Below are 16,827 nucleotides of genomic sequence, written 5' to 3' on the forward strand. Positions count from 1 at the left end.
TTGCTTCAGCTGTAAAAAATAAATTTAAAAAATGGTAGTGCGTTATGATATCCTGAACAAAAATATAAACACAACATGCAACAATTTCAAAGACTTTATTGAGGTACAGTTCATAAGGAAATCGGTCAATTTAAATAAATTAGGGTTGACCCCAATAGTCGATTGTTTGATCGTTAGGCTGTTGGTCGCCCGAGATGGTTCACTGCTCGACTAAAACAATGACAGTGAACTAATCCATTGCAAAGGCCTACACTAAAAGCCAATTTATGGTTGATCCAAAAATGTGGTAGGAGGGTGTGACACAAATGCTGAGCCTCCAGAGGCCAAAAACAAGCTCTGTTCCACATCGCCATGCGCCTCCCAAATTTTGTATCAATGCGGAGGGCTCTGTATAGTTCCACGTTGACATGATTTGTTGCCGATCGGTGGCGGTGGTACATCCTGTATAAACACAAACTCACTTCCTTGACGACAGCTCTGCGACGCGCAAGAAGTATGAATGCCCTGACTTCTCCTTAGGCCATATCACCATAAATGCTGCATGGCCAATTTTATTTTATTCCATTTTTTTAAGGCCAGACAAAAATTGTTTCACTGTTTAATGGATTCCCCCCCCCCAGAAAAGTGAGGTGAGCGAGCAAAAAAAAAAAAAAAAAGTTGTTTTTACAATGAATTGGGTACTTTACCACATACTTTACCACATTGCCCTAGGCTATATGGACATGAACAATTGGGGAAATATTCAATTTGACAGATTTTCAGATTACGATACCGATTTAATCGGCTTTTTTTTAAAATTATTTAATTTTTTATTATTTAATTTTTTTTATTAATAAAAAAATAGATATTTGATTTGTAATAAGGACAATTACAACAATACTGAATGAACACTTATTTTAACTTAATAATAATACATCAATAAAATCAATTTAGCCTCAAATAAATAATGGAACCTCTTCAATTTGGTTTAAATAATGCAAAAACAAAGTGTTGGAGAAGAAAGTAAAAGTGCAATATGTGCCATGTAAGAAAAGCTAAAGCTTAAGTTCCTGCTCAAAACATGAGAACATAACGAAAGCTGGTGGTTTCTTTTAACATGCGTCAATATTCCTAGGTAAGAAGTTTTAGGTTGTAGTTATTATAGGAATTATAGGACTATTTCTCTCTATACCATTTGTATTTCATATACCTTTGACTATTGGATGTTCTTATAGGCACTTTAGTATTGCCAGTGTAACAGTATAGCTTCCGTCCCTCTCCTCGCCACTACCTGGGCTTGAACCAGGAACACATCGAAAACAGCCACCCTCTGCATCGTTATCCATTGCTCCACAAATGCCGCGGCCCTTCCAAGGGGAACAACTAGCAGTATTTGATGAATGCCCTGCTCTCTGGCCAGGTAAAATTACATTGTTGTTTCATCTTAAATCGCTTCTAATATATCTGAAAATGATGCAATAACCATGAATTTATCCGACTTTTTGTTTATAACCTGAAATAAATAGTAGGAATTTTTGCTGGCTTCAGCAATGACGGCAAGAGAGAAAAATGAAACATCTGCACGTCGCCTGCAGGTGCGAGCGTGTGTGTTTCACTGTCCAATCCGAGTGTCGAATGTGATCTGAGGCTGTTTGGTCTCTTGGGCATCAACTTGGGAGAGCCTCAAGGGAGAGTGGACAGTGCATTATAAACAAAGAGCCGTCATTGCTCTTTTCAAAACTTGCAGTTTTGCTAGTTCGTTTGCTGGTTTTGGACCGGACCCAAGTTAGCAGCAGGAGGAGAATAGTTGGGTCAGGTTGTTTTTCTTCTTCTGGTTATTCACCTCCCTGACCAAGGCCCTTCTCTCCCAATTGCTCAGTTTGGCCATGCGGCCAGCTCTATGAAGAGCCTTGGTGGTTCCAAACTTCTTCCATTTAAGATTGATGGAGGCCACTGTTATTGGACCTTCAATGCTGCAGACATTTTTTGGTACCCTTCCCCAGATCTGTGCCTCGACACAATCCTGTCTTGGAGCTCTATGGACAATTTCTTCGACCTCGTGGCTTGGTTTATGCTCTGACATTGTCAACTGTGGGACCTTTTATAGACAGGTGTGTGCCTTTTTCAAATCATGTTCAATCAATTGAATTTACCACAGGTGGACTCCAAGTTGTTGTAAAAACATCTCAAGGATGATCAATGGAAATTAGATGCACCTGATATCAATTTCGAATCTCATAGCAAAGGGTCTGAATAATTGTAAATGTTTTAGTTTTTTTAATATACATTTGCAAACATTTCTAAAAACCTGTTTTCACTTTGAAATTGAGGTATTGTGTGTAGAATAAGATTTTTCTTTTTTTGCCTTTTTAGAATAAGGCTGTAACGTAACAAAATGTGGAAAAAGTCAATGGGTCTGAATACTTTCAGGATGCACTGTAGTTTATTTTATTAAAACACATAGGGTGTGTCTATATATGAAAAAATACATGTTTAAACAAATCTTGGTCGACCGAACGTCATCTTTCTAAGATTTGTTTTAGTCAGGGGACAGCCCTAAATTAATTAGGCCCTAATCTATGGATATCACGACTGAGCAGGGGCGCATCCATGGGGGTGGTCCTTGGAGGGTGTAGGCACACCCACTTGACAGCCAGGCCCAGCCAATCAGGAGTTTATTTTTTATTACAGATATAAAAACTCCTCAGTTCTGCTATTTGCTCTTCACTGTTTGTTCCCACAGGGGATTTCTTGCCAGGTTCCTTAGCTCAAACTATGAGACAAAGGAGAAATCTGCAGTGGCCTCATTCATCAACCGTGCACACATTTCTTATTAAATTCAGGCGTACATATAGATTCTAGGATTTTCGTGCGCAACAAATTTATTGGGATTTATTAAACTATCGCACGGAACAGTTCAATGATGAATCAGAGCTGCACTATTTGTTTGCTCATGAACGAACATTACTACAACGCCAGGAAAACAGTCTCTGTTCACCTTTTATTGTAACAAAAACACCCTAACTTGCTGTAGGGGAGAGTGGGGTAAGTTGAGCAATTATTACATTTAGTATCACTTGTCAAGGGAAATATAGTTTTCTAACCAAGATATCTACATATATTTCAGGATGTTGTATATCCCTGGAAATAATCCGAATTCATGTAAACAGTTTTGAAAATATAGCTTGTCCAAAGAAAGTGGTATTTTGGCAAAAAGTACACTGGATATGGGGTAAGTTGAGCCATGGGACAGGGTAAGTTAAGCCGCCTAAAAATGTCTGTACTGAATGAAATATATTATTTTTATTTCCCAAACACAATTCAATCACAAACACTTTTTTGTCTTTTCATAATTGTAAGCATATTTTAACAGGCTTAAAACCTAACAAACACTTTGTACTTTTAGGCCCTGTTGTCACCTCGTATCCCAGTGATAATGCCTTGCATTATGCCTAGGAAGAAAACAATGTCAATAAATGTTTAATTCAGGCTGTAACAACGTGTCCAGGGATGTGAATACTTTCTGAAATCACTGTATGAGAGTGGTCCACCCTGGGAGACCAGTATGACATCCTCTTTCTGATGTAGAAGGACTTTATCAAGGTAAAGCTTGTTTTGTCTTTTAAGTAAAACAAATTGAGATAAAAATGACAGGCCAAAGAACATAGGCAACTATCTACAGTCTGCTTGTAATTTCTGTGAGGGGAGTTACAAGTTGCATAAATATTTATTATACACACTCAACCGGTTTGTGTCACCTCTTATCGGACCTTCAGGGGGAGATTGTGAAAGAGGGACTACCCCTAAAAACCAACTAGGCATCAATATTTTTTTTATTTAACTAGGCAAGTCAGTTAAGAACACATTCTTATTTTCAATGACGTCCTACAGTGGGTTAACTGCCTATTCGGGGGCAGAACGACAGATTTGTACCTTGTCAGCTCGGGGATTCGAACTTGCAACCTTTCGGTTACTAGTCCAACGCTCTAACCACTAGGCTACCCTGCCGCTCCAATATGAGCCAAAAGCATTTTTTCTAGTGTCAAATTTGACTAAAGTGTAAATAGGATCATTTTGGTCGTAAAGGCAGTCTGGTCTAAAACTGAGTTTGGAACCTCAGTTCGTCACCATGAGTAAATGACGGTTGGGTTTGGATTACAATTGTCATCAAATCATGCTCCACGTTCAAATGTCCCCTTCGCCTACGTCGCTTTCCTTCATTCAATGGGGCTCTGTTGTTTCATTGCCCCCAACACGTTCAAAGGATCACGGGACGTTTTAGACTGAAAAGCCCTATATGAATTGACCATGTAATGCATACTCCCAGCAGGATCCACAGCCAGGATCCTTTAGCAGGGCTTGCAAACGAGCTATCATGCAGAATAGATGGTTTGTTGTTCCCTAGTGGTGGTGAGTATAAGTGATAATGCCGATGTTAGGAGGATATATTGGCGCGGGTGTTAGGCACAAGACTAAGTCGAAACCGCGCCAATATATAATAGACCATAGTCTGATGGTTATGTATATTTTGACAATCATTATCACCGCTAGCATAGCTGATGTTAGCCAGCTAGTTAGTTGTGATGTCGCCAAATTGACTTTAGATGCAGTGTAACTTTAGCCAGCTAACTACGATTGAGGGGACCACTATATTTTAGCTAGCTAACATTAGCATTGCTAGCTTTTTTTAACGAACTAATGTCAACGTTTACTCTAAAGTAAATCTGACATGATATGGAAATGTTGTTTCCTACTAGTTATTTGCATATTTTAGCAATGTCATCGTATTTCCTTGCCACTAAGTTAGTGTAATTTAGATGAAACAGTCACATTAGCCTCCGAGGGTCAACCCATATCTAGGGCACAAATCGATATCGGATGCAGCTATGGTGGTACTAGCTAACTCATGTCTGACTACAACAGTGTAACTAGCAGCAACAAACTCAAACCAGCCCAGGGACATAGCAAAACATATCACAGTTGGTTGCATAGTGTAACGGCATCACCGGCCTGAGTCTGATCTGATCTCGAGCCAGTCAGTCTTCATCTGTAAAGCATATTGTAGCGACCCGCACAGACAGCTGTGTGTTATGTGCTAGGCTAGGAGGTGGTTGTGTTGTACTGACCAGTACCCGGTGTTCGCGGGGTCCGACATGTCAATCAACCTGCTATCTGCCAATCACGGGAATGCCGGGAATGTTCTGATGCCGGGCATCCTGGTGGTTGGCGGAGTGGCGTGGAGGGGGGTTGGGCAGGGGGGTGGAGCATTGGAAGTTAAGACCAGGTTCAGCCTTTGTTCTCTCTCTCTTACGTCTGGGCTTCACAAGAGAAGGTCACGATTGGCTTGTGGGTTATCTGTCATCTATTTGGCGTGTGCTACGGCCCAAACAGTAGCCTGTGTAAAGTTGGTTTAATAAACCGTCAATTCGCAAACTCAAGCCTCTGTCTGGACAATTGTTCATTTATGATCTAGTCAGGTCATTACAATATAATTAGCTTCCATATGAGATTACATTATTTATCGCGCTATGACAATCGGTGACCCTTTTTCTGTTGAACAAAGTGCACAATTGGGTGCCAGACTGATCCCCTAGTCATGAACGGATGCCAGGACCTACCAGAAGGCGCAAAGGTGGGTATCGTAACATTTTTAGGAATGGTTTAGCGACCTCCAAAAAATAATTTAATTCACTGTTTATGTGCTATTTTCAGTTTGTCAGGCAAGACCTCAGAATAAGTGTCATGTGATGCAAGTACCCGTGTGACACCTTCGTTGTTGCCAGAGTATCCCTCGATTCCTATGAAAAAGACACTCTAACACCGAGGCCTCTGACAGTTACTGTTCTGACGACACAGACTGCTTCATCAACAACAACAGGTAGTGTGTGTTAAGTGAAAAGTTGTATTCAAAAATACCCTGCTTGATAAACTAGTCTAATTCCCCAGCCAAGCAAATATAACTACTAGAGTGCGTTTTGGTTATGAAGTGAATTAGCAAAAGCTTTGTCCTTTCTGTAGAACAAAATGCAATTTACTACTTGGCTGTCTATTATATCACCCTGTCACAGGCCCTCCAAGGCCCTTCAATACCACCTCATACGATTGCCTGCTGCAGTTGTTCGAGAGATGTCCAGTTTGACCTGAACATGTATAGAGTATACCAGCAAGGGGGCCCGCATCAGCATCATGCAGACATGCCCTCACGTAAACCCACGTCATTACTTTGATACATTTGATAACCAAATTGTGAAACATAATTTACAGTGCATTTGGAAAGTATTCAGACCTTTTCGCATTTTTTTAAAGTTACAGCCTTATTCTAAAGCCGATTTTAAATTAATAAAGCTTAATATCACCTATCCCTAACTGCCATTGGTAATAGAACAGTGACACTGTGTATGTGTTCAGATGCAGAGAGACCTGGCACTCAACGTATCCACAATGAGGGGATTACTAGGGATGTAACATTCACCGATACGAATCGTCACGATTCAAATGTTTAAGATTCTAGTCAAATGCATTGGTCCGAAGACCCCAAACCTGTCCATATGTAGCATGCATCTGTCAGAAAATTGATTCAAACTTTATGAATGGCTGATTCACCATTTTTATTCTTGCTCATACATTTTTTTTATTCTACCTCCTGTAAATACCTTGTTGTTGAAAAATTCTTACACAGGGACACTTGAAGTCAATCTTAAAGGAATCATTGTTTGTCAGCGCGCTAGAGAGGTTCCAACTAACTCAATGCACCATAGTACACATGTCAATCAGGAGCTCTCCTGGGCCAGTCCCAACAGTTGTCTTATATATGGCTATACACAGACAAGTTATATTTGCATGATTTAGCATAATTAATTAATCATTACAGTTTTGTTTCATTCATGTGACCTACCAACACCTCACGAAGCTTCTCTCTAAGCTGAGACCTTGAAACTGAGATCTTTTGTTCTCAAAACAGTCTGGGTGTACTGCCAAATTGCAGCTAATAATAGGTGATTTGTACAGTCAGCCACTTGAATGAACACAGAAATTGGTTTATAGAACAGCACATAAATAGAACACAGACATTTGTTATAAGCACAAACACAACAATTCCCATTAAAACCTCATCTCCAGTGTCGAACTAAGCATTTAACTGCTGATAGTCATTGATCTACAAGTAATTTTGCATGCCCCAGGCAATCTCAGTAGCCTGCTGTGGTCAAACTGCACACTGCCCAGCTTTAAACGCTGACCAACACTAGGTAGGCAGCCTGTTCTTGCACATCTCTACACAGGACCTTCAGCATTCAAATGCTAAAATGGCTTGCGCGATATTAGGCTTTAATTACATTTACATTTAAGTCATTTAGCAGACGCTCTTATCCAGAGCGACTTACAAATTGGTGCGTTCACCTTAAGACATCCAGTGGAACAGCCACTTTACAATAGTGCATCTAAATCTTTTAAGGGGGGTGAGAAGGATTACTTTATCCTATCCTAGGTATTCCTGAAAGAGGTGGGGTTTCAGGTGTCTCCGGAAGGTGGTGATTGACTCCGCTGTCCTGGCGTTGTGAGGGAGTTTGTTCCACCATTGGGGGGCCAGAGCAGCGAACAGTTTTGACTGGGCTGCGCGGGAACTGTACTTCCTCAGTGGTAGGGAGGCGAGCAGGCCAGAGGTGGATGAACGCAGTGCCCTTGTTTGGGTGTAGGGCCTGATCAGAGCCTGGAGGTACTGAGGTGCCGTTCCCCTCACAGCTCCGTAGGCAAGCACCATGGTCTTGTAGCGGATGCAAGCTTCAACTGGAAGCCAGTGGAGAGAGCGGAGGAGCGGGGTGACGTGAGAGAACTTGGGAAGGTTGAACACCAGACGGGCTGCAGCGTTCTGGATGAGTTGTAGGGGTTTAATGGCACAGGCAGGGAGCCCAGCCAACAGCGAGTTGCAGTAATCCAGACGGGAGATGACAAGTGCCTGGATTAGGACCTGCGCTGCTTCCTGTGTGAGGCAGGGTCGTACTCTGCGGATGTTGTAGAGCATGAACCTACAAGAACGGGCCACCGCCTTGATGTTAGTTGAGAACGACAGGGTGTTGTCCAGGATCACGCCAAGGTTCTTAGCGCTCTGGGAGGAGGACACAATGGAGTTGTCAACCGTGATGGCGAGATCATGGGATGGGCAGTCCTTCCCCGGGAGGAAGAGCAGCTCCGTCTTGCCGAGGTTCAGCTTGAGGTGGTGATCCGTCATCCACACTGATATGTCTGCCAGACATGCAGAGATGCGATTCGCCACCTGGTCATCAGAAGGGGGAAAGGAGAAGATTAATTGTGTGTCGTCTGCATAGCAATGATAGGAGAGACCATGTGAGGTTATGACAGAGCCAAGTGACTTGGTGTATAGCGAGAATAGGAGAGGGCCTAGAACAGAGCCCTGGGGGACGCCAGTGGTGAGAGCGCGTGGTGAGGAGACAGATTCTCGCCACGCCACCTGGTAGGAGCGACCTGTCAGGTAGGACGCAATCCAAGCGTGGGCCGCGCCGGAGATGCCCAACTCGGAGAGGGTGGAGAGGAGGATCTGATGGTTCACAGTATCGAAGGCAGCCGATAGGTCTAGAAGGATGAGAGCAGAGGAGAGAGAGTTAGCTTTAGCAGTGCGGAGGGCCTCCGTGATACAGAGAAGAGCAGTCTCAGTTGAATGACTAGTCTTGAAACCTGACTGATTTGGATCAAGAAGGTCATTCTGAGAGAGATAGCGGGAGAGCTGGCCAAGGACGGCACGTTCGAGAGTTTTTGAGAGAAAAGAAAGAAGGGATACTGGTCTGTAGTTGTTGACATCGGAGGGATCGAGTGTAGGTTTTTTCAGAAGGGGTGCAACTCTCGCTCTCTTGAAGACAGAAGGGACGTAGCCAGCGGTCAGGGATGAGTTGATGAGCGAGGTGAGGTAAGGGAGAAGGTCTCCGGAAATGGTCTGGAGAAGAGAGGAGGGAATAGGGTCAAGCGGGCAGGTTGTTGGGCGGCCGGCCGTCACAAGACGCGAGATTTCATCTGGAGAGAGAGGGGAGAAAGAGGTCAGAGCAAAGTAATTAGTTGAGTGACAACCTATGGAATTAGCTAGGTTATTAATAATGCTAAATATTAATGTCATAGCTAATTTGTAAACAAATATTGATTGAGACGTCACAAGCTCAAACATTTAATCTGCAAGAACTACAAGTTAATTAGTGGGTGATGGGGATTTCAGAATCAAAGTTGGGGAGACAAAAGAGGTGCTACATTGCACCCCCTTATCTGATTGTGGTAGTAGATGCTTAGTCTCCCTTATGGCTCTGCACAGGTGTCTACATAGTACATACATACGTGTATGTTATCACAATCACACCCTGGGTAGTTAATCATGAAGCGTACACCCCCACATTGCTTCTTCCCGGAGAGTTCTTTATTCCTGTCTGCACAATGAACTGAGAACCCAGCTGGCTATATGGACAGAGACAGTATATTCCGAGAGAGCCATGATTCTGTGAAACAACAGAGTATGTTACAGTCCCTGATGTCTCTCTGGAACGAGATCCTCGCCCTGAGCTGGTCTACTTTATTGTCCAGTGACTGAACTTTAGCGAGTAATACACTCGGAAGCGGTGTTGGTGGCAGCATCATGCTGTGGGGATGTTTTTCTGAGGCAGAGACTGGAAGACTAGTCAGGATCGAAGGAAAGATGAACGGAGAAAAGTACAGCGAGATTCTTGATGAAAACCTTTGCCCCAGTCTGAGGTGCTGAGCGCTCTGGAGCAGGTTAATATTCCAACAGTACAACAACCCTAAGTAGACAGCCAAGACAACGCAGGAGTGGCTTCGGGAGCTCCATCAGCAGCAGATTTTAATTTACAATGGAAAAATGTGTTTTTGCAACAGATGTTAATGCATGGAATCGTATCTTATTGCATGGTACGAGTTTGCATCAATTCGTTCTCTAATCAAACCAATTCGCACCTAATCGTTTCATACTTATACGTATCGTTCCTGTATTTTATCGGAGCCAATGTATCTTGATAGCCAACGTATCAAATCACCTTGAAAGGGAAAGATGCACACTCCTAGGGATTACTAATAATACAGTACAGCACAAATGTCCAGCAATAATTACACCCTTTTCATTCCATGTGCCTCAACTCTGCCTATATCTACACATGGTCTGGAGATGCTTTTGCCAGATGGGTTAGGTTTAATCTGACATGTTCAACATAGTACCCGTTTGTGTGTCAGATATTGCCTATCCTAACTGCCATTGGTTATAGAACAGTGACACTGTGTATGTGTTCACAGAAACACGTATGGAAAAGATGCACATCCCTAGGGATTACTAATAATACAGACTTGCAAGATGATGTGATGAAGTCCAGACTGACGGATGGGCTTGATACTGATGTCTCTGAATAGTGAGACCTGGCACTCGGCATAAATATTTTACTAGAGACTTGTATTGTCTTTTTTGAAATTATTGAATGGAATGGTATCAGTTGTGGCGGTCATGAAATCATGCAAATGACTGCTGGTTTCTTGGTAATTGACCATTAATTAACAAACACTTTTAGAATCCCCAGGCCTCTATGCACAAAAGCTGCTGATGCGTGCCTTTTGGAAGCCTTCTGGGAAGGCTTTCCACTAGATGTCGGGACTTGCTTCCATTCAGCCACAAGAGCATTAGTGAGGTCGGGCCACTGATGCTGTGCGATTAGGCCTGGCTCACAGTCGCAGTCTGCGTACAAATTCATCTCAAAGGTGTTGGATGGGGTTGAGGTCATGGCTCTGTGTAGGCCAGTGAAGTTCTTCCACACCGATCTCAACAAACCATTTCTGTATGGACCTCACTTTGTGCACTGGGGAATTGTCATGCTGAAACAGGAAATGGCTTTCCCCAAACTGTTGCCACAAAGTTGGAAGAACAGAATCGTCTAGAATGTCATTGTATACTGTAGCGTTAAGATTCCCTTTCACTGGAACAAAGGGGCCTAGCCCGAACCATGAAAACAGCCCCAGACTGTTATTCCTCATCCACCAAACTTTACAGTTGGCACTATGCATTCGGGCAGGTCGTGTTCTCCTGGCATCCGCCAAACGTGTTTCCACTACTCCAGAGTCCAATGGCGGCGAGCTTTACACCACTCCAGCCAGCGCTTGGCATTGCGCATGGTGCAACCGAGGACAGACTATTTTTATGCGCTACACTCTTCTGCACTCGGTGGTCCCGTTCTGTGAGCTTGTGTGGCATACCACTTCTCGGCTAAGCCGTTGTTGTTCCTTCTGTAAGCAATTTTTTTTTGCCATAAACTGTGCAAACACCAGGAAATCAGCTCCAAGTGATTTTAATTTGGGAAATCTGTTCAAGTATTTCCACGCATAAGAGAGAGACGTGATCATATACAAATGTAAGCAAGGTTTGAAATTATTACGTTTTAGTTAAACATGATTTGTTTGGGCTTATTGCTGTCAATTTACAGCACACTACGGTCCCCTGAGCATCCTTTAAAAAACAACAACATTTTTTTAGGGGGTGACCAGTGAGATATACCTGCTGGAGCGCGTGCTACGAGTGGGTGCTGCTATGGTGACCAGTGAGCTGAGATAAGGCGGGGCTTTACCTAGCAGAGACTTGTAGATAACCTGTAGCCAGTGGGTTTGGCGACGAGTATGAAGCAACAGTGACTTGGCAAGTTAGCCTAACTTGCCAAGAAAAGACAAACTAGCTGCAGATGTAAGAAACACAAACTAATATGGGTAATTATAGAATGCTTGTGGATTTATATTAAGATCAAAGTGGAAACATCGTTGTCAACATTGTTGCATGTGCTGCACTGACCATGCAGACTGAACGAAAATGTCTCGTGGTCAAGCAACAACAGATGCGCTCCTTGAGTGACGGGGGTGGGACTAGGTATGTATGGAAATCCGCCTATTGGCGCAGTCAACTTTGTGTTGCAGCACATGGTATGAAGGTGTGTAAAGACTCCACGCGTGGGCCATTTTGTTTTTCAGCTAAGTGTTAAGTTCTGTCCATTTTTCTTTAGTCCTGGTCAGTATTCTGTTTCTCTGTGAGGAAGACGTGCCTCTGAGTTCAGAGGCCGTTTCCTAAAGTTTCAATTCAAGACTGATAACTCTCATGCCTACACTCCTCTCTCCGTCTTGCAAGATGTCTCTTTCTTCTCAAAGTCGGTTCCATTTTCCATTAGTCGGTGTAGTTGGGAAGCCATAGCATGGCCCCGCCTGAACAAACCCTCTGTTTTTAGTCTATTCTTCTTCGACAGGTATTTTCCCAGTCTCCTGTCTGTCTTTCAGCTGAGTTTGTCTCCATTTACAACTGCCAGGGAGCAGTTTTTATTAGGGTGGGTGTGACTCTTACGATGGCCTCATCATGGGGGATGGAGTTAAAAATCTATGCTTAATCGTTTGTCTGTGTTACGAACGTTCTTGTGAGAGGGAGTTGGGTTTTTTCCTGTCCAGCATCATGGGATGTTGAACAAGGAAACCTTTATTAGACACACCACATGACCTCGGTCGTGTCTCTTCAGGGACAGATTTCAAACTTTTCCTGGTGTGACTGCTTCCTTTTGTTTATACATCCTAGTGAACACTCTGTCGGCAATATCTCGGAAGAGCAGGAAGACAAGTCAGTTGTCTGTCTGATTCCATCTGCCTATAATTATTCCTGGTTGGCCAGAAACAACAGTCCCTTCCCTGATTCCTGAAAGGTTTATGACTCATGATATGAGGGTTGGGCAAAAAGGGGTCTTTGGGGGTGAACATAGAGAGAGATCACCCCGTCTCATGACAATCACACTATGGGAATGTGATCCCATGACCCCTAGAGTTACAACACCCCTCCCTACTCAAACTACTCTGACAGTTTCAGAAAAATTCTTGCTTGAGAAATTGCTGTTTTCTGTGAAGCTATTTTTTTTTTTAAATGGCTGATTTCGCCTCATAAGAAATGCAATGGAAATATGAGATTTGTGTCTTGGAGGGGTGCATTGATGTAGCTTTTCTTGTGTGCATGTGGGATGTATTCAAACATTCACTCTATTTTATTTTTTTATTTTAATTTCACCTGTATTTAACCAGGTAGGCCAGTTGAGAACAAGTTCTCATTTACAACTGCGACCTGGCCAAGATAAAGCAAAGCAGTGTGACAAAAACAACAGAGTTACACATGGGATAAACAAACGTACAGTCAATAACACCAATAGGAAATAGTCTATGCACAGTGTGTGCAAATGTAGTAAGATTAGGGAGGTAAAGGCAATAAATAGGCCATAGTGGCAAAATAATTACAATTTAGCATTAACCCTGGAGTGATGAATGTGCAGATGAAGATGTGCAAGTAGAGATACTGGGGTGCAGAAATGAATAACGATTTGGAGAAGGTTGGGTGGGCTATTTACAGATGGGCTGTGTACAGGTGCAATGATCGGTAAGCTGATCTGACAGCTGATGCTTAAGGTTAGTGACGGAGATATGTCCCCAGCTTCAGTGATTTTTGCAATTCGTTCCAGTCATTGGCAGCAGAGAACTAGAAGGAAAGACTGAATTGGCTTTGGGGGTGACCAGTGAAACATACCTGCTGGAGCGTGTGCTAAGGGTGGGTGTTGCTATGGTGACCAGTGAGCTGAGATAAGGCGGGGCTTTACCTAGCAAAGACTTACAGATGACCTGGACCCAGTAGGTTTGGCGACGAATATGTAGTGAGGGCCAGCCAACGAGAGTATACAGGTCGCAGTGGTGGGTAGCATATGGGTCTTTGGTGACAAAACGGATGGCACTGTGATAGACTACATCCAGTTTTTCTAAGTAGAGTGTTGGAGGCTATTTTGCAAATGACATCAAGTCAAGGATCGGTAGGATAGTCCGTTTTACGAGGGTCTATATACAGATTACACACAAAATATTCTAATGTCAACGTGGAAGAAAATGTTTAACTACATTTTAAGGGGTCCTTATTACAGTGTAATTACACTAAGTATTGTAATACAGTGTAGTAATATGTAACTGTAACCTTACACTGTGTATAAGACAGTAGTTTAGGAATTGTTAGTTAGATTACTTGTTGGTTATTACTGCATTGTCGGAACTAGAAGCACAAGCATTTCGCTACACTCACATTAACATCTGCTAACCATGTGTATGTGACAAATAAAATTTGATTTGATTTTGATTTGATTTAACTGGTGGTAATTGCAGTCGAAGTACAGGGGTGTAACAACAAATACCTGTTACCATGCTGGTGGACAAGTTTCCAATAGCATCCCAATGCACTGTACTGTATTTCAGCCTGCACAAACCACGTGATCAGTGTTAGCCAATTGAAAACTGACCACCTCATTGCCACAACTCGGCAATAAAGATCTGGAGTGTGATGCCCAGGCCCAATGGCAAAAACGGGTTAACAAATGGTTCACATAAAAAAAAAAACATACTTGTTGAATCATTTAATGTTGCAATTGACAATGGGTCAATTACTTTAACCATTTTTTTTTTATTACACTAAGAAACAGTCATGGTTTAAATTGATGCTTGCCAAATTGTAAGCCTATTAAGCTTGGCTGAATAATGGTTTATAAATACACTTAATGGTCAACACAAACTCTTATTCCATTATGTAACCTTGCAAGGGTTTTTAATGTTGAGGAACAGTCTCACTTTTGGATGGGATGCATTGGTGCAATTTATTTAACGACGACCTCGAACGTGCCCGTATGTGTTGACACTGATGTCATGTAATAGTGTTAAAAAAAACGAGGTTGAGAACAGTGTCCGTGTTCAAAATCCAGACCACGAAAGATCGTTGCAAAAGAAACAATGTCAAAAACATCAACACAGGAGAGAACGTAAGTTTGTGCTTAGCAAGTCACATAAAATAAGACATTTGAATATCCCTTTGAGCATGGTGAAGTTATAAATTATACTTGATGGTGTATCAATTGTCATGTCTGACCATGAGAATCCAAATAGGTCAGATCAGGTTTGCAATGAATAACTTCAATCAGACCCCCTCTCGGCCGTAAAGGGGGAAGGAAAGAACTAGTTGGGATTAACAACTCACGCCCTGTTGTAAATCAAGGGAGAAGATACAGGCCTGTGCTCTCCGAATTCAACAAAGGAATGTGCTTTGTCTCAACAGACCCTTTTCCCCGCTGAAACTCTTAACACGTTCAAAAGCGAATACTGGAACAATATTTCTAACGTAGAACGTGTGGAATGGTCCGAGGCAATTTATAGAACACTAGTGATGTTATAAAGGAAATACTGTAACTTGGAAAGTATACCCACTACATAGATTACGTTTCCATGCTATGGGTTGTGCATGTAATATGAAAAATTGCACGTTTTTTTTTGATAAGAGGGATGTGATTTGAGAAATTAAGAATTTTTTCCCCATAACTTTGCACAGTGAGTAATCACCGGCCCCGAAGTGAGGTCAGGGAGTGTGCCAGCCTACCGGAATCGCCCCTCTCGAGCAAAGGGTATAAATGATGGGTTACGAATGAACACAGTAGACCAGAAGAGTGTGAACCTGCAGCTGCGAGTTTTTAAAAGGGTTTGAACTATGAATCTCAACACAAGGTGGATACTATAAACTCACCTCTCGGACAATCACTGGTACATCTGATTAGCTGTCGTAAGTATAGTATATTCGAAAGCGAATTTAAGTAGGACCATCCTGTTACTCTGCTCAAACCATCGTATTATGCTACTCTCAGACCCCACTGGGGCACCATCGATATGGCTGGCTAGCCTATCTTCAAAGAAGCATCTTCAAGAGCAAATGGAAGGAAAGTCAACTCTGTAGTTCTATTCAGGGCTGCACGACAAATTACTGGATACAGGACAACTACGAAGAAGAACAACAGGAGAAGTGTTCTTGGAACCATTTCAGACAATCCGAACCTCACAAGCGTGCCGCGAAAGGGCCCAACCCCCTTTCCAAGGCTGCCACGTTCACCGAGAGATCCGCGGCGAACCCCGGCATTTCACGTCAATACATTCATGATTTCTTGTTCAAAGCGGGTGGAGGTTTGTGTGCAAAGTATATGATTACTGTAGGTGGGAGTCATTTCTGAATTTAGCAATGTTAAGTGTCTCTGTCCCTCTCTCCCTTCATTAACAAGCATCCATGTTGTCATTCCGCTAGGGACCTGTTTTCAGCGCATTAATTCTCCAGTCAACCGGTCTACACTGTGTGTGTTTTATCCTGTGTTCCCATTTTAAATAGCTAGTAAATAAAAAATGAAAACAATGTGTAGTACTGAAGGCTGTTTTTTTCAGATGCAAAGGGTTTACGACTTCACAATGATGATATGATGTTATGACTATCAAATTGACTGTTTATAGACATGATAGGTAAAGACCTTTTTGAGTTTAATTCGAGAGATGGTAACTCATTAAAGAACCGCTCTCGTGGTGCCCCAGATCATGAGTTAATTGTTATGATTAATTTAAAATCGGGTAACGATTAAATAGTGTTATCTAATGAACTGTCTCCGTTCCCTCGGAGAGTTCATCAATGAGCTTGATGCCTTGATAAGCTCCTTTCCTGAGGACGGCTCACCTCTCACAGTTCTGGGCGACTTTAACCTCCCCACGTCTACCTTCGACTCATTCCTCTCTGCCTCCTTCTTTCCACTCCTCTCCTCTTTTGACCTCACCCTCTCACCTTCCCCCCCTACTCACAAGGCAGGCAATACGCTCGACCTCATCTTTACTAGATGCTGTTCCTCCACTAACCTCATTGCAACTCCCCTCCAAGTCTCCGACCACTACCTTGTATCCTTTTCCCTCTCGCTCTCATCCAACACTTCCCACACTGCCCCTACTCGGATG

This window comes from Oncorhynchus nerka, linkage group LG23 (assembly GCF_034236695.1).
Source record: "Oncorhynchus nerka isolate Pitt River linkage group LG23, Oner_Uvic_2.0, whole genome shotgun sequence".
NCBI lineage: Eukaryota > Metazoa > Chordata > Actinopteri > Salmoniformes > Salmonidae > Oncorhynchus > Oncorhynchus nerka.